At 43.9% G+C, this 26,169-nt stretch overlaps 1 protein-coding gene across 2 annotated transcripts in view; it reads right to left on the bottom strand.

Moving 5' to 3' along the window:
- The window catches only part of DSCAM (DS cell adhesion molecule), a 570,150-nt gene that overhangs the window by 308,755 nt on the left and 235,226 nt on the right, over window positions 1-26,169 (bottom strand). The window lies entirely within an intron of this gene.

Genomic DNA, 26,169 nt, shown 5'->3' with positions numbered 1-26,169 from the left:
ATTGTATCTATATCTCCAAGGTGCTCATTTATCAATGTCGCTCCTACAGAAATGGACCAAGTAAAAGAGAAGTTTATATAAACTTACACATGTATATATTGAATGTGTATATAAACAGTGTTGCATAGGCTCTCCCATACAATGCCCATATAACTAGTGCCACACAGTGCCCATATAACTAATTACACAGTGTCCATATAACTTTATACACAGTGCCCATATAACTAATGCCATACAGTGCCCATATAACTATTTGTACACAGTGCCCATATAACTAATGCCACAGTGTCCACAGAACTAGTGCCACACAGTACCCATATAACTGATGCCACACAGTGCCCATATAACTATTTATACACAGTGCCCATATAATTCTTTATCCCCGCTATCATCTTGGGGACTTCAACATTCCCATTGACACTTCCCTCTCAGCTGCCACTAAGCTTCTATCTTTCACTTCCTCCTTCGGCCTCAATCAATGGTCTTCTGCAGCCACCCACAAAGATGGCCACACACTGGACCTCCTCTTCACCTGCCTCTGCTCCCTATCTAACCTCTCTAACTCACCTCTTCCTCTTTCTGACCACAATCTACTCACATTCTCATCCCTCTCCACTCCTTGTACACAATCCCCACCCCACAAACTCGCACACCCTCGCAGAAATCTTAAACACCTCGATCTACACTCACTCTCTGAATCCCTTCTCCCTCTCACAGACATAAGTTCCGTGCCCAATGCGGATGTCGCTGCCACTCTATATAACACCACAATAGCTGTAGCTTTGGAATCTCTTGCCCCTCTCACACATACCAAAGCTCACAAAATCAACAGTCAGCCCTGGCACACCAGCCTGACCAAAGAACTGAGGCGAGCTTCCAGAGCTGCCGAGCGGAGATGGAAAAGATCCCACTCCAACGAGCACTTCATCGCAATCAAACAGTCCCTAACTACTTTCAAGGCCACACTCGCCACAGCTAAACAAACCTACTTCTCATCTCTCATATCCTCCCGTCTCACAACCCTAAACAGTTATTCAACACCTTCAATTCTCTGCTCCGTCCCCCAGCATCTCCACTCTCCCCACTCATCTCAGCTGAAGACTTTGCCTCATTTTTCAAGCAGCAGATTGATAACATCAGAGACAGTTTTGGTTGACAACCCCCAGAGCCTTTCCTCCCAACTGCCCAGCCCTCCACCTCCAAAACCAACTACTCCACCATTACAGAAGATCGACTCTCCACTCTACTCTCAATATCGCATCTCACCACCTGTGCACTTGACCCGATCCCATCCCACTTCATCCCAAACCTCGCCACAGTCTCCATCCCAACCCTAACCATCTCTTCAAACTATGACTAATAACTGGTGTTTTCCCCTCAAGCTTTAAACATGCCTCAATCACACCTATCCACAAAAAGCCCTCTCTTGACCCATCCTCTGTATCTAGCTATCGCCCTATCTCACTTCTCCCCTATGCCTCAAAACTACTGGAACAATAAGTCCATCTTGAACTGTCCTCCCATCTGTCTTCCTGCTCCCTCTTCGACCGCTTACAATCGGGCTTCCAGTCACTCCACTCCACTGAAACTGCCCTAACTAAGGTCACCAATGACCTATTAACCGCCAAGAGCAAACGACACTACTCTGTCCTCGTCCTCCTGGACCTGTCCTCTGCCTTTGACACAGTGGACCATTCCCTGCTGCTGCAGACCCTCTCATCCCTTGGCATCACAGACTTGGCCCTATCCTGGATCTCGTCATACCTTACAGACCGGACATTCAGCGTCTCACACTCACACACCACCTCCTCACCTCGCCCCCTATCTGTCGGAGTCTCGCAAGGTTCAGTCCTAGGGCCACTGCTCTTCTCCATTTACACCTTCGGCCTGGGACAGCTCATAGAATCTCACGGCTTTCAGTATCATCTCTATGTTGACGACACACAGATCTACATTTCTGGACCAGATATCACCTCCCTACTAACCAGAATCCCTCAATGTCTGTCCGCTATTTCATCCTTCTTCTCCGCTAGATTTTTAAATCTTAACATGGACAAAACAGAATTTATCATCTTTCCCCCATCTCACGTGACCGCCCAATGAACCTATCCATTACAGTAAACGGCTGCCCACTCTCCCCAGTCCCACAAGCTGGCTGCCTTGGGGTAATCTTTGACACTGATCTCTCCTTCAAACCACATATCCAAGCTCTTACCACTTCCTGTCGACTTCAACTCAAAAATATTTCACGGATCCGTACATTCCAAATCCAAGTATCTGCAAAAACCCTAGTCCATGCCCTCATCATCTCCCGCCTTGACTACTGCAACCTCCTGCTCTCTGGCCTCCCTTCAAACACTCTCGCACCCCTCCAATCTATTCTAAACTCTGCTGCCCGACTAATCCACCTGTCCCCTCGCTATTCCCCGGACTCTCCCCTCTGTCAATCCCTTCACTGGCTCCCCATTGCCCAGAGACTCCAGGAGAAAACCCTAATCATGACGTACAAAGCCATCCACAACCTGTCTCCTCCATACATCTGTGACCTCGTCTCCCGGTACTTTCCTGCACGCAACCTCCGATCCTCCCAAGATCTCCTTCTCTACTCCCCTCTTATCTCCTTTTCCCACAATCGCATACAAGATTTCTCTCGCGCATCCCCCATACTCTGGAACTCTCTACCACAACATATCAGACTCTCACCTACCATCGAAACCTTCAAAAAGAACCTGAAGACCCACCTCTTCCGACAAGCCTACAACCTGCAGTAACCACCGATCGACCAAACCGCTGCACGACCAGCTCTACTCTCACCTACTGTATCCTCACCCAACCCTTGTAGATTGTGAGTCCTCGCGGGCAGGGTCCTCTCTCCTCCTGTACCAGTTATGACTTGTATTGTTTAAGATTATTGTACGTGTTTTTACTATGTATACCCCTCCTCACATGTAAAGCGCCATGAAAAAAATGGTTCTATAATAATAAATAATAACAATAATAATAATAATACACAGTGCCCATATAACTATTTACACACAGTGCCCATATAACTATTTGCGCACAGTGCCCACATAACTATTTGCACACAGTGCCCATATAACTATTTGCACACAGTGCCCACATAACTATTTGCGCACAGTGCCCATATAACTATTTACACAGAGCCCATATAACTATTTGCACACAGTGCCCACATAACTATTTACACACAGTGCCCACATAACTATTTGCGCACAGTGCCCATATAACTATTTACACACAGAGCCCATATAACTATTTGCACACAGTGCCCACATAACTATTTACACACAGTGCCCATATAACTATTTACACACAGTGCCCACATAACTATTTGCACACAGTGCCCATATAACTATTTACACACAGTGCCCATATAACTAAGGCTGCACAGTGCTCATATAACTAGAGCCACACAGTGCCCATATAACTATTTACACACAGTGCCCATATAACTATTTACACACAGTGCCCATATAACTATTTACACACAGTGCCCATATAACTATTTACACACAGTGCCCATATAACTAAGGCCACACAGTGCTCATATAACTAGAGCCATACAGTGCCCACATAACTATTTATACCCAGTGCCCATATGAATAATGTTCTCCATATTGGGATGTAATTGGACCATTATGCACCAGGACAGATTTTCTTTAAACTGATGCCTTTATGTGGAAATAGCAAAAAACAAAAGCTTGCACCATCCACTAAGCAAATTTTAATGGACTTGAACCATCTAGGGCCCGGCCCCTTATTTCATAGTGTCCTCAAGGTCTTCCTCAATGACCCGGACACTTCTTGGGGCCTACATTTGGCTCCTACATCATTTATATCCATTCTAACACAAGACGTGACTGGTGTTTTTGTGCACTTTACCTGCAAACTGCTTACTTGAAATTTACAAATCCCACAAGCCGGCGAGGCTGTGACACCATCCTCCGTCCCCTGCGCTCCACAGAACATGATGATGGGGATGTGGCCCCGGCTGTGCAAAGCTGAATGGAGGACGGAAAACTGCACAATAGCGACACAAGGGGCCTTTTACATTTCCGAAACACATTCACCTCTGCGGCTTTTTCCCACCTGTCGGCATTAATTAGAGATCATTACCTAACACTTATGTTGGAATAAGTTTAAATGCAACAACTCCATTCCTGTTGTAGTCTGCATTGAATGTCTATGAGTGTTCATTTGTCAGCTATGCTGTGATTGTTAAAGTTTGTACAAAAAGGTCAGAGGACTCTCACTGATTGCATCATTCTGCTGCTGTTTCCTTCACAGAGAGACATGTGTTACATGGACTAGATTATATCGGTAGTTACTGTCAAAGCTTTCTTATTTTGTTCCAGTTCAAGCTGCATATATTAAACACAGTTTGCCTTACGTTGGATTCTGCTGCTTATATGAAGTAACACGCGCTGCTGTGGTAATACTCCGGCTAACAGGTTATGGGCCCAGCCACCGGAAAGTAAATGGTAAAAAGCCCAGTCACCGGAATAAGCAGCGAGCCAAGCGCAGACAGCACAGAGGAACCCCCGGAATACAAGGACACCGGAACGCAAAGGTACCGCAGTGTACAGAGCACCGGACAGCGCAGCTTAAAGGGCCAGTAACAAACAAAAAAAAAAAAAAAAAGGTACAAGAGACAAGAATGTCTACAGAAAGGAATGCAGTGAAGTACACAGTGCCAAGTCTCACAAATCACAATTACAGCTCCTGGAAATTCAAGGTAAAGATGTTACTTATAAGAGAGGGTACATGGAAATGTATTGAACAGCCTGTGCCTGACCCAGTACCGGGTGATTGGCTAGAGACTGATCAGAAAGCACAAAGCACTATTTCCCTCAGCATAGATGATAACCAGATTGTACATGTATGCAAATGTGATACTGCAAAGAAAATGTGGGAAGAATTACAGAAAGTGCATGAAAGGTCAAATCTCAGCAATAAGCTATATCTTATAAGAAAGCTGTATCAGTCTAAATTAAGTGATGGCCAGCATATGCAGGACTATATCAGAAACACCCTAGAGATTGTGGAGCGCCTAAGGGGTATTGGTGAAGAAATTAAAGATTTTCATGTTGCTGCATTACTATTAAGTGGTCTTCCAGAAAGTTATGACACGCTTGTGACTGCATTAGATGCCAGACCAGATGATGAACTCACACTAGAATATGTGAAAGGGAAACTTGCAGATGAATACAAGAGAAAGTCAGAGACTATTAGCAATAATATATGCAAAGCAGAAGCAGCATTAAAGACACAGTACTTTTCTAAAGCTCAGAGTCATTTAAAGGAAACTCGTGAATGTTTTGTCTGTAAAAAGCCTGGTCACCTTAAAGCAGACTGCAGAGTGTGGAAAGCAAGAATGAATCAGTTTAAAAAGCAGGACAGTCATCAAAAGGTTAAAACAGCTGTAAAGAAGGAAGATGCATGTATTGCGACTGCATTTGGGGTCAGCACAAGCCCATATGCAAACCATGTTTGGTGTATTGACTCTGGAGCGACTGCTCACATGACACGTGATAAAGATTTCTTCATTAATCTAGATGAAAGCAAGTCTGAAAAGGTAATTTTAGCTAATGGTCACTATATGACATCAGAAGGAATAGGAGATGGTTATCTCCATTGTCAAGTTCAATCCTCAGCACAAGTCAGAAAAATCCCAGTTAAAGACGTGCTGTATGTTCCCAAACTTGAAAGTAACCTTTTATCTGTAAAGAAGCTTGCACAACAGGGAAATATAGTTACATTTAAGGATGACAGATGCATCATTTCAAAGAAGGGTCATACCCTTGCCGAAGGAAAAATCAAAGATGAACTTTATCAGCTGAAATGCAATGAAACTGTTTACAGTGCTAGACAAGATTTTCATAAGGACTGTATTCATGTGTGGCACAGACGCCTAGGCCACAGAGATCCAGAAGCAGTAAAGAAACTAGCTCAACTTGCAAATGGTATTGCAATCAACCAGTGTAATCAAACAATGAAGTGCACAAGTTGCCTAAAAGGGAAAATGTCCAGAAAATCGTTTCCTAAAGTAAGCACTACTAAATCTGCACAGATACTGGATTTGATACATACAGATGTGTGTGGTCCAATGAGTGTTCTTACTCCCAGCAAGAAGAGATATTTTCTCACATTCATTGATGATTATTCCAGATATACTGTTACTTACCTACTTCAAAGTAAAGATGAAGTTCCACAGAAACTTGAAGAATATCTTGCTGCAGTTCTTAACAAATTTGGAAGAATACCAAAGGTACTGCGAGCAGATAATGGAACTGAATATACAAGTGGTAAAGTGCAAACCATCCTGAAAAAGAATGGAATCGTGTTCCAGACAACCGTTCCATACAACCCAGAGCAGAATGGCACAGCAGAGAGAAAGAACCGAACTCTTTGTGAAAGTGGAAGAAGTATGCTATTTGATGGAAACCTACCTACAACATATTGGGGAGAAGCCATCATGACTGCTACCTATCTTCAAAATCGACTGCCAAGTAAAGCTACAAGTAAAACTCCATATGAGCTATGGAACTGTGAGAAGCCCAACCTGAAGCATCTCAGGATATTCGGAAGCAAAACTTTTGTGCATGTTCCCAAAGAAAAACGTTCTAAGTGGGAATCTCATGCAAAGGAAGGAGTTCTTGTGGGGTACAGTGAAACTCAGAAAGGATACAGAATCCTGCACCCACAGACCAACACAGTAACAATCAGCAGAGATGTAGTGATTGATGAAAACTCAGTATCGCTCAAATTTCATGAGGTTACGCAAATAATTCAACCTAAGGAACAAGAATTTCAGTCAGTGATTCCAGACATTGAAGAGAATCTCAAAGAAAATACTGAAGTCTGGATATGCTCTGAAAGTACTGAAAAAGAAACAGAAGAACCAAGCCAACCTCAGGAGATCAGAAGATCAGAAAGATCAAATAAAGGAATTCCAGCTAAACGCCTTTCTTATATGGTCAGATCAATTCCAGAAGAAGAGCCACAGTCATGGCAGGAAATGCAAAAACTGCCTATTCATAAGAAGCAAAAATGGATAAAAGCTGCTGATGAAGAAATGGAATCCCTTCATAAGCTCAAAACATGGGAGCTCACAGAGCTACCTCAAGGCAAGAAAGCAATTGGATGTAAGTGGGTCTTTAAGAACAAATATGACTCCGAAGGTAATGTTCACCGTTTTAAAGCAAGATTGGTCGCAAAAGGATATTCACAAAAATATGGTGAAGATTATGATGCTACTTTTGCTCCAGTTGCCAAGCAAACTACATTCAGAACTTTATTATCCATAGCTGCTGTTCAGCAGATGAAAGTAAGACATTTTGACATCAAAACAGCCTTTCTACATGGAGACATTGAAGAAGAGCTGTACATGACTCAACCAGAAGGCTATGTTAAAAGGGGTAAAGAGAACCTTGTTTGCAGAATGCAAAAATCTCTCTACGGCCTTAAGCAATCAGCAAGAGCATGGAACACTAAGATGAACAAAGTGTTAATCGACGAAGGATTTAAAAGGTCTCAAGCGGATCCATGTTTGTATACAAAAGGTGTATCACAAGATTGGATGTATGTTATTCTATATGTGGATGATGTAATAATAGCGCATCAAGAAGAGAGAGAAATTTCAAAACTAGGTCAAATTCTGAACAAGCATTTCGAGACCAAGGACCTTGGAGATGTGACATACTATTTGGGAATCCAAATCCAGAGAGAGGAAGATGGAAGTTTTCTTCTTAATCAAAATTCTAAAATCTCCACAGTTCTAAACCAGTTTGGAATGTCAGAAGCCAAAGGCATATCAACTCCAATGGATCCATCTTACCTAAAATTGGAAGGAGAAGAAGATCTGCTACCCACAAATGACAGTTACAGACAAGCAGTGGGGGCACTTCTATACATAGCAACCACAACCCGTCCAGATATCTCAGCCACAGTGGGAATTCTCTGCCGACGTGTAAGCAAGCCACGCCAAAGAGATTGGAATGCAATTAAGAGACTTCTTCAGTATCTTAAGGCAACCCAAGAGTTAAGTCTAAAGATTTCTGCATCAGGAGATCTAATTCTCAGAGGATATGTAGATGCAGATTGGGCTGGAGACTCAAGTGATCGAAGATCAACAAGTGGTTACTTGTTCAAGTTAGGACACACTTCAATCTCATGGTCCAGTAGAAAACAAGTGTCAGTTGCATTGTCTTCTACAGAAGCAGAATATACATCAGCTGCTCATGCAAGTCAAGAGTTAATTTGGTTGAAGCAACTTTTGGAAGAATTCGGCAAACCACTAGCTGAACCAACTGTTATCTATGAGGACAACCAAGGATGTATCAAGCTCGCCAGCAGTGAAAGGATAAGTGCAAGAACAAAGCACATTGATGTTAAACATCATCACTTGCGTGACTTAGTAGAGCGTGAAGTTCTAAAGTTTGTTTACTGTGAATCTGACAAGATGTTAGCAGATGTTTTGACAAAGCCATTGTCAAGAGCCAAGTTTGAAGAATTCAGAACTGCAATGGGACTAACAGGATAAGCAGTTGTTGAGTGGGGGTGTTGGAATAAGTTTAAATGCAACAACTCCATTCCTGTTGTAGTCTGCATTGAATGTCTATGAGTGTTCATTTGTCAGCTATGCTGTGATTGTTAAAGTTTGTACAAAAAGGTCAGAGGACTCTCACTGATTGCATCATTCTGCTGCTGTTTCCTTCACAGAGAGACATGTGTTACATGGACTAGATTATATCGGTAGTTACTGTCAAAGCTTTCTTATTTTGTTCCAGTTCAAGCTGCATATATTAAACACAGTTTGCCTTACGTTGGATTCTGCTGCTTATATGAAGTAACACGCGCTGCTGTGGTAATACTCCGGCTAACAACTTATCATTTTTTTCTCTTCACATTTAAAGAATAGAAGTAGCAATTTACTACTTACTGAATGAAGCAATGCGCCGTGATTGACACGTCACCGTCTCAGTGTCCTGGTAAATATTGGAGCTGCAGGGACCTACGGGCCGATGCAGGCACAATGTAATGGACCAGACCACTACTAGAGGCTGTTAAGGGACTTATTTACAATGTTTTAGAAAATAAAGGTAGGATTCTCCTTTTCTCTTAGGATTTGGGAGCCATTCTAGAATTTAAACTGAAATTCCCCAAATGTGGGTTTCCGCGCTGCTCTGTATAATGCAGGACCTTCCACAATAGATAATAACAACTACTGCAGCATTTTTCTGTGCAGCAGAAGTAGCCAAAGCCACGCCCCCTCTTCTACATCACTTCCTGCTCTGCAGCTATTGGCTGAAGCTGGACTACACTGACTTCCTGCTTTACCCGCCCTCTCATGCGAGATCACTGCACCATTGAGTGCTCAGTATTAAAGGGGTGAGTAATAAAGATAGAGTCTCCTCATGACTGGTTATTAATTTCAGATAGTTGACTTCTGGCACCACAACTGATAAGTCGAATAAAGTACTGTTTCCTGAATGAAGCACAGCAGCAAACATTTGCAGCAAACACCTAAGTCCTATTCACATCAATGGGAATAAGTTGTAATACCATACACAACCACTACAAAATGTATGGCGCTGTGTCTGGAGACAACAATCAGCAGGGCAATTTCCTGACCCAGTTGTCTCACCATCACAATCCCACCCTTATCACAGATCCTTACGGGAGCCCATTTTTCTTGCTTCAAGTACTGACTGATCATTTGCTTCCTAATAAACCCCACCCCTGACAGATGCCACGGACACCAGATAACCTATGTTCTACCGGTCCGTGGTATTTATGATTGATGGTAACAAACACAATCCAAAAGTGGTCATTTTTGGGGAATGTTCCAGAGAGAGAAGCTTAAAAGAGTCGTCCAGTTTTTGGGTCGATTAAAAAAAAAAAAAAGAAAAATGAACATTTTTGCAATTGAGCTTCTTTACAAATTTTGTCCTGTTTGTCTCATACTGTAAAGTCTCTTCGCCTATTGCTTGCTGCAGGGAATTAAAGAGCTCGTAAAAGGCAAACGGTGCGAAATTTTTATTGAAGGATGAGCACAAAATTTTTTTTAGCCCAAGATATATTCATTTAGGTAGAGAAAAATAATACTAGTATGTATATATATATATATATATATATATATATATATATATATATATATATGTCCCCAAAGGCAGCCAATCACCTTATTGTCACAAATTTGGCATTCTAAAATTTGGTGGGTAAAGATAAGTAACTTCTGATAAGTCATGGTTTTCTCACCTACTGCTACACCATGAATGATAGAATTTACAGCAAAAACGCTATCAATCGCCCGCATTGTGTAAGATCTCTACTTGCATTCCTGACATGGTCACACCAATATCCTGCTTGCACATGGGAGTATTTCCGTGGTTGGCTTGCCAGCGTCATCCATACATGTTAACATGACTGCCTCGGGCGTTCCTACAAAATGCAGCGAGCAAATAAGCGAGCTGGAAAAGTAGCTCCTCGCTGACAGATGTGCGGCCGTGTAAGGAGGTGATAAAAGGTAGAGTGCTATTACAGAGACTAACGACATACAATAACGTGCTTGTGCAACTGGAAAGATTTAATTATGGCAGCCGCTGTGATGATTTTCTCCGACACGGAAACATCTGTGTATATGTCGCTGCTCGTCATCTGCTAGACCCTTCTACATACACGAGGAAACACCACTGAGCTCCACCGGAGGAGAAATGGTGGGCAATCACCAAGGAGGATGGGATAACATTACAGATCCCAATGTCAAGTTCTTCTACCTCTATAGGCCAGTAATCAAGATAAAAGAAGAAGGAGCTCCAGCTGACTGGAAGACATGTGGTCACCTCCTCCAATGGATCCAGGGCCCCCCCACCTCCCAGTCTACTGAATGAGGCTGTTAAATCCGGTGGGACGGCTTGTTTAGTAATATCATCGCTAGCCATCTCCAATGTCATGTCACCGATTCCTACATATATCCTCTACTAAAACCTTGGTTCAATAAGACACTGGAACACCAGCGATTCCAGAAACTACTGTCATCAGAATGACTCTGTGTCATCCCGAAAATGACACTACATCTGCTCTAATTTATTTGTTCTCTCACGTGAGAGTGATCTTTCCTGTATACTGAAGTTCACACCGACATTCTAAAAGATATATTACAAATCTCCTATTACTGACAAATGTTTTTATTTTTCTTGTTACATTACAGCACTCACAATTATGGTTGCATGTGAGTCGCCCGCCAGGGCCGTGGGGTACTCGGTATCGGATGTGGTCTTAAAGGGGATGTCATGGTGGCTGCGACCCAGTCCGTGGCCCTGGGCGCCCAATTAAAAGGGGAAAGGTCTTTTAAGGGGAATTGTGAATAAAGTCTATTGCTTGTGACCCCACCTGTGGTTCTCGGTCAATAGGGACCAACGCTGCTTAAAGGGGTCCTATGGGGTGATGTTGTTGCAGCAAGATGGAAACCCTTCCCACAGGTGAAGCGGGGTCCCCAGGGCTCCCAAGGTGTGTGGCAAAGATGGTGTATTCCGACGAATAAGTGGAGGACACAGAGTTGTAAAGTCTTTACCTGGTTTACTAGTAGTCCACAGTCCAGAGTACCAGGTACAGGTGTCCTGTGGTCCGGCTGGCTCGGAGGCAATGGGAGAATCTCCTTCCCAGTTGAGGTCCGCGAGCCATTCCTTCTTGCGCTGTTATATGAGGTCCCTGCTGCCTGAAGCTTTCTAACAAGGTCCTCGTTCTTTTCCCCTGTCCTGGGAGAGGTACCTACATGACGAGCAGCTTGAGCCGTTTTACAGGAACTCTATCATGCCCCGGGCTCTTCAGGTGCTGCTGCGTCTCAGGTGTGGTGTGGGCCAATTACATACAGTTCTTGGCCCTCCGGTTCTGCTCTGTGTCTTAGAGTCCCACAAAAGCCTCGGGCTCCTGGTACCCGGCTGCTGCGCTCTGGCTCTGAGGGTGTCCGATCGCAGTTCCCCTCTGAGCACTTTCTCTCTTCTTTGCTCCTTCCCTCTGTAGCTCCACCATATACAACCCCTCGGGTTCTCTCACTCCTTCCAGAGGCTGCAGCTCCCTCGTGGCTGCTCAGCCTCTTTGTCTGCTCTCAGATCCAGACTTCTCCTTCAGTGTCTCTATCAGACTGTCCTGCTTGGTCTCGCTGGATCAACTGCCTGACTCCTCCTCCAGGTAAGGACACATATAGCTAAGGGATGCTCCCCTGAATCCGGGTCCTGAGCTCCCCCTCCTGGCCTGGATTTGGAATGTGTTGTGTGCGGGTGCCTTACCTGGTAAAGAGGATCCTCCCCGAAGTGAAGGCAACATCACTGTAACAACCGGTTACCTGGGGTGTTACACATGTGTCCCATTTATTCTCACCCTAATCCTATTTTTTGTAAAAATATCGCTCATCGTTATAATTATTATTCAGCTAAGTCACAAAAGGCACATCAGGTGATCAAGGTTTCTATATCCTTTTCATGCGTACCATTGGATAAAACCCAATTGCGCTCTTCTGATCCCCAGTTTCTCCTCTTGATATCGGCTCTATAAGGTAAGTGAAGTGGGCAGACAAGTCGTGGCCTTCTGATTATGACATGGAGGGGAACAGAGAGGCGATTTGGCGTCATCTAGATTTTATACAACTTAGCACCGTATTGGGTAGAGAAAGCGATAAGATAAGAAGCGGTGGTTTAATTTCCTTTTCTTTAAATCACTCTATTAACCCCAATTAGCAGCGATGGCTGCGCCGCATTTACACCCCAATTAAATTGACTAAGCATGTGTGAACGCAGCACGTAGATTTGTAGATTTGCCCGTTCGGGGGGCCGCTTTGTTGACGCACACGTGCTGGCAAATGTTTAACATCTACAAGTGACTGATTTAGTATAATGATCACAATTTATTTCCACATCAACAAACTGATAAACTGTTTGGAGAAAATAAAACGCTGGCTTGTGTTTGTGTTGTGACAGATGGTAAATTCTTCCCCGGCTCTCCGTCTTCCCGCCTGTTAGGCCTGCACTCTTGACTTCACAAAACGCTACTGAACTGGAAGACGGAATCGGCTCCACCAGAAATCTTCCCTTGTAGCCCAGAGGGGAGCGGAGGAGAGACGTGGCCGTGTCTTTTCATTGCTCTCAATTACTTCCCCAAGTACTGCACATCGTTTAGGCTGTTTACCAAATTGGCAGGCGAGATATCAAGCAAATGAATAAATGTAGAAATAATTCAGGGAATAATAAGAATAATATCAAAAAGTGCAAAAAATGTATAAATCATTTGTGACTTCACTCGTTAATGATAGCGTTAAAGGAAATATATCACTGGGAATTTACATTTTTAAAAAAAAATTCATCTAAATTAAAAACAATCCTGAAATCTTGCAGTTTTCACTTTTGATCTGACACTTCCTGATTCTAAAAAATCAATGTGAAAAACCGAGTGATTCCCTTTGGGTACGTTCCCACGGTCAGTAAACACTGCGGGTTCCCTACCACAGGATCACTATAATAAGGCTACTTTCACACTAGCGTCGGAATCTCCCCGTCGCAATGCGTCGGGCAGAGATTCCGACGCTAGCGTTTAATGCACTGCACAACGGACGCAGCGGATGCATTTCTCCGGCGCATCCGCTGCCCCATTGTGAGGTGCGGGGAGGTGGGGGCGGAGTTCCGGCCGCGCATGCGCGGTCGGAAAAAGCGGTCCGTCAGGAGAAAAAACGTTACATGTAGCGTTTTTTGCTCCTGACGGTCCACCAAAGCACGACGCATCCGACGTGTGGCAATCCGTCGCAATGCGTCGTCAATACAAGTCTATGGTGAAAAAACGCATCCTGCAAGCACTTTTGCAGGATGCGTTTTTTCTGCAAAACGACGCATTGTGACGGATTGCAGTTAACGCTAGTGTGAAAGTAGCCTTACAGGGCGAAATATAGTCTTACTATAGTACTGCTGAGACATTGTGTCCCCATAACAGGGATAATCACAGTATCATCAAATAAGCGGCAACAGTGCCATCACTAAATATAGTGGCCCCAAAATGGTGTCAGACACAGCGCTTCATCACAAAAACTGCCACAGCCATACTAGCGCCCCTCATTTATGTTCCTACACAGCTCTCTCCAGCATTTTGGGTAGTAAGGGTGGGTATGACTTCTCCCTCCCTACACCTTGTAGGTGGCTCTATAACCGACTGTGACCCACTGCGTAACTTCCTTTACAATGGTCCAGTAGAACCAGTGCAGTAACTCTTTTTTAACCGCTTAACCCCTGGAGGTTTTTCCATTTTTGTGTTTTCGTTTTTTGCTCCCCTTCTTCCCAGAGCCATATCTTTTTTTATTTTTCAGTCAATATGGCCATGTGTGGGCTTGTTTTTTTGCGGGACGAGTTGTACGTTTGAACAACACCATTGCTTTTAACATATTGCAAAAAAAAAGTGCAATCCCACAGTTGTTTTTTTTTTTTTTTACCATGGTAACTAAATGCAAAAACTGACCTGCCATTATGTTTCTCCAGGTCATTACACCAAACATGTCCAGGTTCTTTTTTATGTAAGTGGTGAAAAAAAATTCCAAAGTTTGTTAGAGATCTGTCTCCATTTTTCATGAACTTGGGTTGGGTGGGGGCTTAATTTTGCGCATCGAGATGGCGTTTTTAATGATGCCATTTTGGTGCAGATACGATCTTTTGATCACCCGTTATTGCATTTTAATGCAACGTTGCGGCAACCAAAAAAATGTAACTCTGGTGTTTTGACATTTTTTCTCATTATGCCGTTTAGCTATCGGGTTAATTTTTTTTTATATTGATAGATCGGGCGATTCAGAATGCGGAAATACCAAATGTGTGTACGTTTGATTTTTTTATTGTTTTATTTTGAATGGGACGAAAGGGGAATGATTATAACTTTTATATTTTTTTTATATTTTTTAAAAACTTTTTTTTTTTTTTTACTTTTGGCATGCTTCATTAGTCTCCATTGGAGACTAGAAGCTGCCATAACCCGATCAGCACTGCTACATACAGGCGACGATCAGATGTCCTGCATGTAGCAGAACTACTCACTTGCTATGAGCGCTGACCACCGGGCGGCGCTCATAGCAATCTGGTAGTGACAACCATAGAGGTCTGCTGGAAACCTCTGGTGTCATGCCAACCCATCAGCGACCCGCAGTCATGTGACATGGGCGCTGTTGGGCGGGATTTCCGTTGCACTTGCAGGAACCGCGTTTGACAGAGGCATTTAACTAGTTAATAGCCGCAGGTGGATCGCGATTCCAACAGCGGCTGTTAGAGGCACATGTCAGCTGTTCAACACTCAATACATTTCAATTCTCTTTGGGGGCCATTTTAATCCTCCAAACAGTATAATGGACCCCAATATAGCCTTCCAAATAGTATAATGACTCCACATAGCCCTCCAAACAGTAAATGGCCCCATATAGCCCTCCAAACAGTATAATGGCCCCCACATAGCCCTCCAAACAATAAATGGCCCCATATAGCCCTCCAAACAGTATAATGGCCTCCATATAGCCCTCCAAACAGTATAATGGCCCCACATAGCCCTACAAACAGTAAATGGCCCCATATAGCCCTCCAAAAAGTATAATGGCCTCCATGTAGCTCTCCAAACAGTATAATAGCCCCCACAAAGCCCTCTAAACAGTAAATGGCCCCCATATAGCCCTCCAAACAGTATAATGGCCCCCACATAGCCCTCCAAACAGTAAATAGCCCCCATAATGCCCTCCAAACAGTATACTGGCCTCCATGTAGCTCTCCAAACAGTATAATGGCCCCCATATAGCCCTCCAAACAGTATAATGGCCGACATAGTCAGTCAAATAGTACAGTGGCCTCCATATAGCCTTCCAAACAGTATGATAGCCCCCACATTGCCCTCCAAACAGTAAAATGGTCCCCGCATAGCTTTCCAAACAAAACAATCGCTCACGATAAAGCCTTCCAAACAGTATAATGGCCCCTACATAGCCTTTCAAACAGTATAATGGCCCCCATATAGTCCACCAAACAGCATAATGGACTATAGTCACATAGCCTTCCATATAGTATGAGGACCTCCACAAAGTACTCATTGATTTTTTTAAATACTCACCTCTCCTCGTTCATAGTAACATAGTTATTAGGCCGGCGTCACACTAGCGAGTTTTATGAACGTATGAGCGCATAAAATACGTCCGTAAAACACGCATTACACACGGCCCAATTATTCTCTATGCCCCAGCTCCTATCTGCCGTATTTTATTGAACCGTATTATACGGCTTTCTACGGCCGTAGAAAATCGCAGCATGCTGCGTTTGTCACCGTATTGTGCAAAAAAATCGCCAATGAAAGTCTATGGAAGCCAGAAAAATACGGATTACACACGGACCAGCAGTGTGACTTGTGAGAAATACGCAGCGGTGTTAGAGAGAAAAGCCGGTAATTCAGTGCGGTGTACAGTAAAATCACACTGACAGCTTACAGTAGAATAGGTAGAATAAATGTGTACACATAGAATAGGTATATATATATATATTTATATATATATATGTCAGTGAGACACATATATGTATATATATTAATATTTCATACAGCGCTAGATAGCTTTAAAGCCGGTAATTCAATTGCCGGCTTTTGCTATCTCCTTCCTAAACCTGACATATGAGACATGGTTTACATACAGTAAACCATGTCATATTCCCTTTATGTTTGCATATTCCACACTACTAATGTTAGTAGTGTGTATGTGCAAAATTTGTGCGCTCTAGCTATTAAATTTAAGGGTTAAATGGCGGAAAAAATTGGTGTAGGCTCCCGCGCAATTTTCTCCGCCAGAGTAGAAAAGCCAGTGACTGAGGGCAGATATTAATAGCCTGGAGAGGGTCCATGGCTAAAAACATTTGCCCCCAGCCACCCCAGAAAAGGCACATCTGAAAGATGCGCCTATTCTGGCACTTGGCCACTCTCTTCCCATTCCCGTGTAGCGGTGGGATATGGGGTAATGAAGGGTTAATGTCACCTTGCTATTGTAAGGTGACATTAAGCCAGATTAATAATGGAGAGGCGTCAATTATGACACCTATCCATTATTAATCCAATAGTCTGAAATGGTTAAAAAAAAAACACAAACACATTATTAAAACGTCTTTTAATGAAATAAAAACACAGGTTGTTTGAATATTTTATTATTCTGGTAATCCACCTGAAGATCCTCGCTCTGTGACAAAGAAAAAATAATAAACCAAAAATATACATACCTTCCGAGGATCTGTCACGTCCCATGATGTAAATCCATCTGAAGGGGTTAATTTTTGTTACAGCCAGGAGCTCTGCTATAATGCAGCTGTGCTCCTGACTGTAAAACCCCAGCGAATGAATGGAAACTAGGACAATGACCTGTAGTTACCTTCATTCGCAGTGAGGCGCCCTCTGCTGGATGTCCTTCGAGCGTGGGAAAAAAATCAGAAAAGTTCCCAGGCTCGAGTTCATATGAGGACAACCAGCAGAGGGCGCCTCACCGCGAATGAAGGTAACTACAGGTTATTGACCTAGTTTCCATTCATTCGCTGGGGATTTACAGTCAGGAGCACAGCTGCATTATAGCAGAGCTCCTGGCTGTAACAAAAATTAACCCCTTCAGATGGATTTACATCGTGGGACGTGACAGATCCTCGGAAGGTATGTATATTGTTGGTTTATTATTTTTTCTTTGTCACAGAGCGAGGGTCTTCAGGTGGATTACCAGAATAATAAAAAATTCTAACAACCTGTGTTTTTATTTAATTAAAAGACGTTTTAATAATGTGTTTGTGTTTTTTTTTAACCATTTCAGACTATTGGATTAATAATGGATAGGTGTCATAATTGACGCCTCTCCATTATTAATCTGGCTTAATGTCACCTTACAATAGCAAGGTGACATTAACCCTTCATTACCCCATATCTGTCATGATCCCAATGGCAGGGGATCACTAAAGGACAAGCACAGATACAAACAAGCTCTAGGGCGATGGAACCTGAGCTGACCGCGACCCTGAACCTAACACACAAATAAAAGTAGCCGGGGAACGTGCCTACGATGATCCTAGACGTCTCGCTCCAGCCGAAGATCTAACTTCCCCTATTAGAAGAAACACAGACCTCTCTTGCCTCCAGAGAAATCCCCCACAGAAATAGCAGCCCCCCACATATAATGACGGTGAAATGAGAGGAAAGCACATATGCAGTATGAAAACAGTTTCAGCAAAATGAGGCCCGCTAAAGCTAGATAGCAGAGGATACAAAAGTGAACTGCGCGGTCAGCGAAAAACCCTTCAAAAAACCATCCTGAAATTACTTGAACTCATGTGCCAACTCATGGTACATGAGGAGCAATTTCAGCCCACTAGAGCAACCAGCAGCAAGGATCACATATCTGCAGGCTGGACTAAAAACCAAATAAAGCAAAACACCAAAACAGGAAAATCCAAACTTAGCTTGACCAGAAGGTTCTAGGAGCAGGGAGCAGAGGTAACAAGACACACTGGATACATTGATAACCGGCGAGGAAATGCCAGCAAAGCCAGGTTAAATAGGAAACTCCCATATGCTGATGGAACAGGTGGAACCCAGAAACCCAGGAAAGACAAGTCACCCAGTACCATCAGTAACCACCAGAGGGAGCCCAAAAACAGAACTCACAACAGTACCCCCCCCTTGAGGAGGGGTCACCGAACCCTCACGAGAACCACCAGGGCGACCAGGATGAGCCCTATGAAAAGCGCGAACCAAATCATCAGCATGAACATCCGAGGCAACCACCCAAGAATTATCCTCCTGACCATAACCCTTCCACTTGACCAAATACTGGAGTTTCCGTCTGGAAACACGAGAATCCAAGATCTTCTCCACAACATACTCCAATTCTCCCTCCACCAGCACTGGAGCAGGAGGCTCAAGAGAAGGAACAACAGGTACCTCATACTTCCGCAACAACGACCGATGAAACACATTATGAATAGCAAACGATGCCGGGAGATCCAAACGAAACGACACAGGGTTAAGAATTTCCAAGATCCTATAGGGACCGATGAACCGAGGCTTGAACTTAGGAGAAGAGACCTTCATAGGAACAAAACGAGAAGACAACCACACCAAGTCACCAACAAGAAGTCGAGGACCCACGCGGCGACGGCGATTAGCAAACTGCTGAGCCTTCTCCTGGAACAACTTCAAATTGTCCACCACATGACTCCAAATCCGATGCAACCTATCCACCACCATGTCCACTCCAGGACAATCAGAAGGTTCCACCTGACCAGAGGAAAAACGAGGATGAAACCTCGATTACAAAAGAAAGGAGAAACCAAGGTAGCAGAACTAGCCCGATTATTAAGGGCAAACTCGGCCAGCGGCAAAAAGGTAACCCAGTCATCCTGATCAGCAGAAACAAAACACCTTAAATAAGTTTCCAAGGTCTGATTAGTTCGTTCAGTCTGGCCATTCGTCTGAGGATGGAATGCAGACGAAAAGGACAAATCAATGCCCATCTTAGCACAGAACGTCCGCCAAAATCTAGACACAAACTGGGATCCCCTGTCAGAAACGATGTTCTCAGGAATCCCATGCAAACGAACAACATTCTGAAAAAACAGAGGGACCAACTCAGAGGAGGAAGGCAACTTAGGCAAGGGTACCAGATGAACCATTTTAGAAAAGCGATCACACACAACCCAGATGACGGACATTTTTTGAGAGACAGGGAGATCCGAAATAAAGTCCATGGAAATGTGCGTCCAAGGCCTCTTCGGGATAGGCAAAGGTGACAACAATCCACTGGCCCGAGAACAGCAAGGCTTAGCCCGAGCACAAACCTCACAAGACTGCACAAAAGAACGCACATCCCTCGACAAGGAAGGCCACCAAAAAGACCTGGCCACTAAGTCTCTAGTACCAAATATTCCAGGATGACCTGCCAACGCAGAAGAATGGACCTCGGAGATGACTCTACTGGTCCAATTATCCGGAACAAACAGTCTCTCAGGCGGACAACGATCAGGTTTAGCCGCCTGAAACTCCTGCAAAGCACGTCGCAAGTCTGGGGAGACAGCAGACGAAATCACCCCATCCCTAAGGATACCAGAGGGCTCAGAATTTCCAAGGGAGTCAGGCACAAAACTCCTAGAAAGAGCATCCGCCTTCACATTCTTTGAACCTGGCAGGTATGAAACCACAAAATTGAAACGAGAGAAAAACAGTGACCAACGAGCCTGTCTAGGATTCAGACGCCTGGCAGACTCAAGGTAAATCAAATTTTTGTGATCAGTCAAGACCACCACACGATGTCTAGCACCCTCTAGCCAATGACGCCACTACTCAAATGCCCACTTCATGGCCAAAAGTTCCCGATTACCAACATCATAATTCCGCTCAGCCGGCGAAAACTTTCTAGAAAAAAACGCGCATGGCTTCATCACTGAGCCATCGGAGCTTCTCTGTGACAAAACCGCCCCTGCTCCAATCTCGGAAGCATCAACCTCAACCTGAAAAGGGAGCGAAACATCTGGCTGACGCAACACAGGAGCAGAAGAAAACCGGCGCTTAAGTTCCTGAAAGGCCTCCACAGCCGCAGGAGACCAATTAGCAACATCAGCACCCTTCTTAGTCAAATCCGTCAAAGGCTTAACAACACTAGAAAAATTAGTTATAAAACGACGATAGAAATTAGCAAAGCCCAAGAACTTCTGTAGACTCTTAAGAGATGTAGGCTGCGTCCAGTCACAAATAGCCTGAACCTTGACGGGATCCATCTCAATAGTAGAAGGGGAAAAAATATACCCCAAGAAAGAAATCTTCTGGACTCCAAAGAGACACTTTGAGCCTTTTACAAACAAGGAATTGGCCCGCAGGACCTGAAACACCTTCCTGACCTGCTGAACATGAGACTCCCAGTCATCAGAAAAAACCAAAATATCATCCAAATACACAATCATAAATTTATCCAGATATTCACGGAAAATATCGTGCATAAAGGACTGGAAGACTGAAGGAGCATTAGAAAGTCCAAAAGGCATTACCAAATACTCAAAATGGCCCTCAGGCGTATTAAATGCGGTTTTCCACTCATCACCTTGCTTTATTCGTATAAGATTATACGCACCCCGAAGATCAATCTTAGTGAACCATTTAGCCCCCTTAATGCGAGCAAACAAATCAGTCAACAATGGCAAAGGATACTGATATTTTACGGTAATCTTATTCAAAAGACGATAATCTATACAAGGCCTCAAGGAACCATCTTTTTTGGCCACGAAAAAAAAACCTGCTCCCAAAGGGGACAAAGATGGACGGATATGTCCCTTTTCCAAGGACTCCTTAACATAATCCCGCATAGCAGTATGCTCTGGCACTGACAGATTGAACAAACGACCTTTAGGAAATTTACTGCCTGGAATTAAATTTATAGCACAATCGCAATCCCTGTGAGGAAGAAGCGAACTGAGCTTAGGCTCCTCAAAAACATCCCGATAGTCAGACAAAAACACAGGAATCTCAGAAGGAGTAGATGAAGCGATAGAAATCGGAGGTGCATCATCATGAACCCCCTGACAACCCCAGCCTAACACAGACATTGATTTCCAGTCAAGGACTGGATTATGAGTTTGTAACCATGGCAGACCAAGTACTAGAACATCATGCAAATTATACAGTACCAGGAAGCGAATCACCTCCTGATGAACGGGAGTCATACGCATGGTCACTTGTGTCCAGTACTGAGGTTTATTCATAGCCAAAGGTGTAGAGTCAATTCCCTTCAAAGGAATAGGGACTTCCAGAGGCTCCAGACTAAACCCACAGCGATTGGCAAATGACCAATCCATAAGACTCAGGGCAGCGCCTGAATCCACATAGGCATCGACGGAAATGGATGATAATGAACAAATCAGAGTCACAGACAGAATGAACTTAGACTGTAAAGTACTAATGGCAACAGACTTATCAACCTTTTTTGTGCGTTTAGAGCATGCTGATATAACATGAGCTGAATCACCACAATAAAAGCACAACCCTTTTTTCCGCCTATACTTTTGCCGTTCACTTCTGGACTGAATTCTATCACATTGCATTATCTCAGGTGACGGTTCAGACGACACCGCCAAATGATGCACAGGTTTGCGCTCCCGTAAACGCCGATCAATCCGAACAGCCATAGTCATAGACTCATTCAGACCAGCAGGCGCAGGGAACCCCACCATAACATCTTTAATGGCCTCAGAAAGGCCATCTCTAAACTTTGCAGCCAGAGCGCACTCATTCCACTGAGTAAGTACCGACCACTTCCGAAATTTTTGACAATAAATTTCTGCTTCATCTTGCCCCTGAGAGAGGGCCAACAAAGCTTTTTCAGCCTGAATCTCTTGGTTAGGTTCCTCAAAGAGCAAACCCAATGCCAGAAAAAACGCATCCGCATTAAGCAACGCAGGGTCCCCTGGTGCCAATGCAAATGCCCAATCCTGAGGGTCACCCCGCAGGAAAGATATAATTATCTTGACTTGCTGAGCAGGGTCTCCAGAGGAGCGAGATTTCAAAGAAAGAAACAACTTGCAATTGATCCTAAAATTCAGAAAACGAGATCTATCTCCAGAAAAAAACTCTGGGACAGGAATTCTAGGTTCAGACATAGGAGCATGTACAACAAAATCCTGTATATTTTGAACCTTAGTGGCAAGATTATTCAGGCTGGAAGCCAAACTCTGGACGTCCATGATAAACAGCTGGGATCAGAGCCATTCAAAGATTAAGAGGAGGAGGAAGTAGCCACGCTGCAATAAGGCTAGGCAGCAAACTCTGAGGGAAAGAGAAAAAAAAAAAAAAAAAACTCAGACTACTTATCCTCCTACTTCAGCCAATACAATTAACACTTTGTGGGCCGGTTATACTGTCATGATCCCAATGGCAGGGGATCACTAAAGGACAAGCACAGATACAAACAAGCTCTAGGGCGATGGAACCTGAGCTGACCGCGACCCTGAACCTAACACACAAATAAAAGTAGCCGGGGAACGTGCCTACGATGATCCTAGACGTCTCGCTCCAGCCGAAGATCTAACTTCCCCTGTTAGAAGAAACACAGACCTCTCTTGCCTCCAGAGAAATCCCCCACAGAAATAGCAGCCCCCCACATATAATGACGGTGAAATGAGAGGAAAGCACATACGCAGTATGAAAACAGTTTCAGCAAAATGAGGCCCGCTAAAGCTAGATAGCAGAGGATACAAAAGTGAACTGCGCGGTCAGCGAAAAACCCTTCAAAAAACCATCCTGAAATTACTTGAACTCATGTGCCAACTCATGGTACATGAGGAGCAATTTCAGCCCACTAGAGCAACCAGCAGCAAGGATCACATATCTGCAGGCTGGACTAAAAACCAAATAAAGCAAAACACCAAAACAGGAAAATCCAAACTTAGCTTGACCAGAAGGTTCTAGGAGCAGGGAGCAGAGGTAACAAGACACACTGGATACATTGATAACCGGCGAGGAAATGCCAGCAAAGCCAGGTTAAATAGGAAACTCCCATATGCTGATGGAACAGGTGGAACCCAGAAACCCAGGAAAGACAAGTCACCCAGTACCATCAGTAACCACCAGAGGGAGCCCAAAAACAGAACTCACAACACATATCCCACCGCTACACGGGAATGGGAAGAGAGTGGCCAAGTGCCAGAATAGGCGCATCTTCCAGATGTGCCTTTTCTGGGGTGGCTGGGGGCAGATGATTTTAGCCAGGGCGGGGGCCAATAACCATGGACCCTCTCCAGGCTATTAATATCTGCCCTCAGTCACTGGCTTTACTACTCTGGCGGAAAAAATTGCGCGGGAGCCCACGCCAATATTTTCCGCCATTTAACCTTTAAATTTAATAGCTAGAGTGCCCAAATTTTGCACATACACACTACTAACATTAGTAGTGTGGAATATGCAAAAAAAATGGGGATATGAGATGGTTTACTGTATGTAAACCATGTCTCATATCATGTCGGGTTTTGGAAGGAGATAGCGAAAGCCGGCAATTGAATTACCGGCTTTTAAGCCATCTCGCGCTGGATGAAATATTAATATATATATATATATATATATATATATATATATATATGTGTGTGTCTCACTAACATATATATATATATATATATATATAGACAGTACATATGTTTTTATTATTTTTTGAGCACATGGATCCCTTGTATATCCGTATGTCGGTTTTGCAAGCCTTCGAGAAAATCTCGCAGTACGGATGCCATAAGGATTACATACGGAGGATGCCATGCGCAAAATACGCTGACACACCCTGCCTACGGAGGAGATACGGACCACTATTTTGGGGACTTTTCTGCTTATTACGGCCGTAAATTACGGATCGTATTTTTATACGCCGAGTGTGACGCCAGCCTTAAGGTTGAAGAAAGACTTTAAGTCCATCTAGCTCAACCCATAGCCTAACCTAACATGCCCTAACATGTTGATCCAGAGGAAGGCAAAAAAAACCATGTGGCAAAGAGTAAGCTACACATTGGGGGAAAAAAATCCTTCCTGACTCCACATACGGCAATCAGACTAGTTCCCTGGATCAACGCCCTATCAAGGAATTCAGTATATATAACCTGTAACATTATACTTTTCCAGAAAGGCATCCAGTCAGGGCCGGCGTCAGCACCCGGCGTACCCGGGCAAGTGTCGGGGCCCTGGCGAGACGGGGGGGGGGGGGGGGGGGGCCACTCACGCTGTCTGGGATACATTGGCCGCTTGCCAGCTATTTTTCCTGCCGCATCATGAATCGTGGTTGTGTTAAAGGGGGGCCCACTGAGACTCTTTCGCCCGGGGCCCTCAAAAACTTGGAGCCGGCCCTGCATCCAGTCCCCTCTTAAATTTTAGTAGGTAATCACTCATTACAACATCATACGGCAGAGAAATCCATAGTCTCACTGCTCTTACAGTAAAGAATCCGCGTCTGTTATTATGCCTAAACCTTCTTTCCTTCAGACATAAAGGATGCCCCCTTGTCCCTGTCTCAGGTCTACTAATAAAAAGATCATCAGAAAGGTCTTTGTACTGTCCCCTCATATATTTATACATTAAAATAAGATCACCCCTTAGCCTTCGTTTTTCCAAACTAAATAGCCCCAAGTGTAATAACCTATCTTGGTATTGCAGACCCCCCAGTCCTCTAATAATCTTGGTCGCTCTTCTCTGCACCCGCTCCAGTTCAGCTATGTCTTTCTTATACACCGGAGACCAGAACTGTGCACAGTATTCTAAGTGTGGTCGCACTAGTGACTTGTATAGAGGTAAAATTATGTTCTCCTCATGAGCATCTATGCCTCTTTTAATGCAACCCATTATTTTATTTGCCTTTGTAGCAGCTGCCTGACACTGGCCACTAAATGTTAGTTTGTCATCCACCCATACACCCAGGTCTTTTTCATTGACTGTTTTGTCCAGTGTTTTAGAATTAAGCACATAGTTATACATCTTATTACTTCTACCCAAGTGCATGACCTTACATTTATCCCTATTAAAGCTCATTTGCCATATATCAGCCCAAGCTTCTAGTTTACATAAATCATCCTGTAATATAAAATTGTCCTCCTCTGTATTGATTACCCTGCAGAGTTTAGTGTCATCTGCAAATATTGAAATTCTACTCTGAATGCCCCCTACAAGATCATTAATACATATGTTAAAAAGAAGAGGGCCCAATACTGACCCCTGTGGTACTCCACTGCTAACTGCGACCCAGTCCGAGTGTGCTCCATTAATAACCACCCTTTGTTTCCTATCCCTGAGCCAGCTCTCAACCCACTTGCACATATTTTCCCCTATCCCCATTATTCTCATTTTATGTATTAACCTTTTGTGTGGCACCGTATCAAAAGCTTTTGAAAAATCCATATACTCTACATCCATTGGGTTCCCTTGGTCCAATCCGGAACTTACCTCTTCATAGAAACTGATCAAATTAGTCTGACATGAACGGTCCCTAGTAAACCCGTGCTGATACTGGGTCATGAGGTTATTCCTCTTCAGATACTCCAGTATAGCATCCCTTAGAATGCCCTCCAGGATTTTACCCACAGTAGAGGTTAAGCTTACTGGCCTATA

The sequence above is a fragment of the Ranitomeya imitator genome, chromosome 3 (assembly GCF_032444005.1).
Source record: "Ranitomeya imitator isolate aRanImi1 chromosome 3, aRanImi1.pri, whole genome shotgun sequence".
NCBI lineage: Eukaryota > Metazoa > Chordata > Amphibia > Anura > Dendrobatidae > Ranitomeya > Ranitomeya imitator.
Note: the sequence above shows the minus strand (reverse complement) of the source record. Positions and strands in the feature narration are given on the sequence as shown.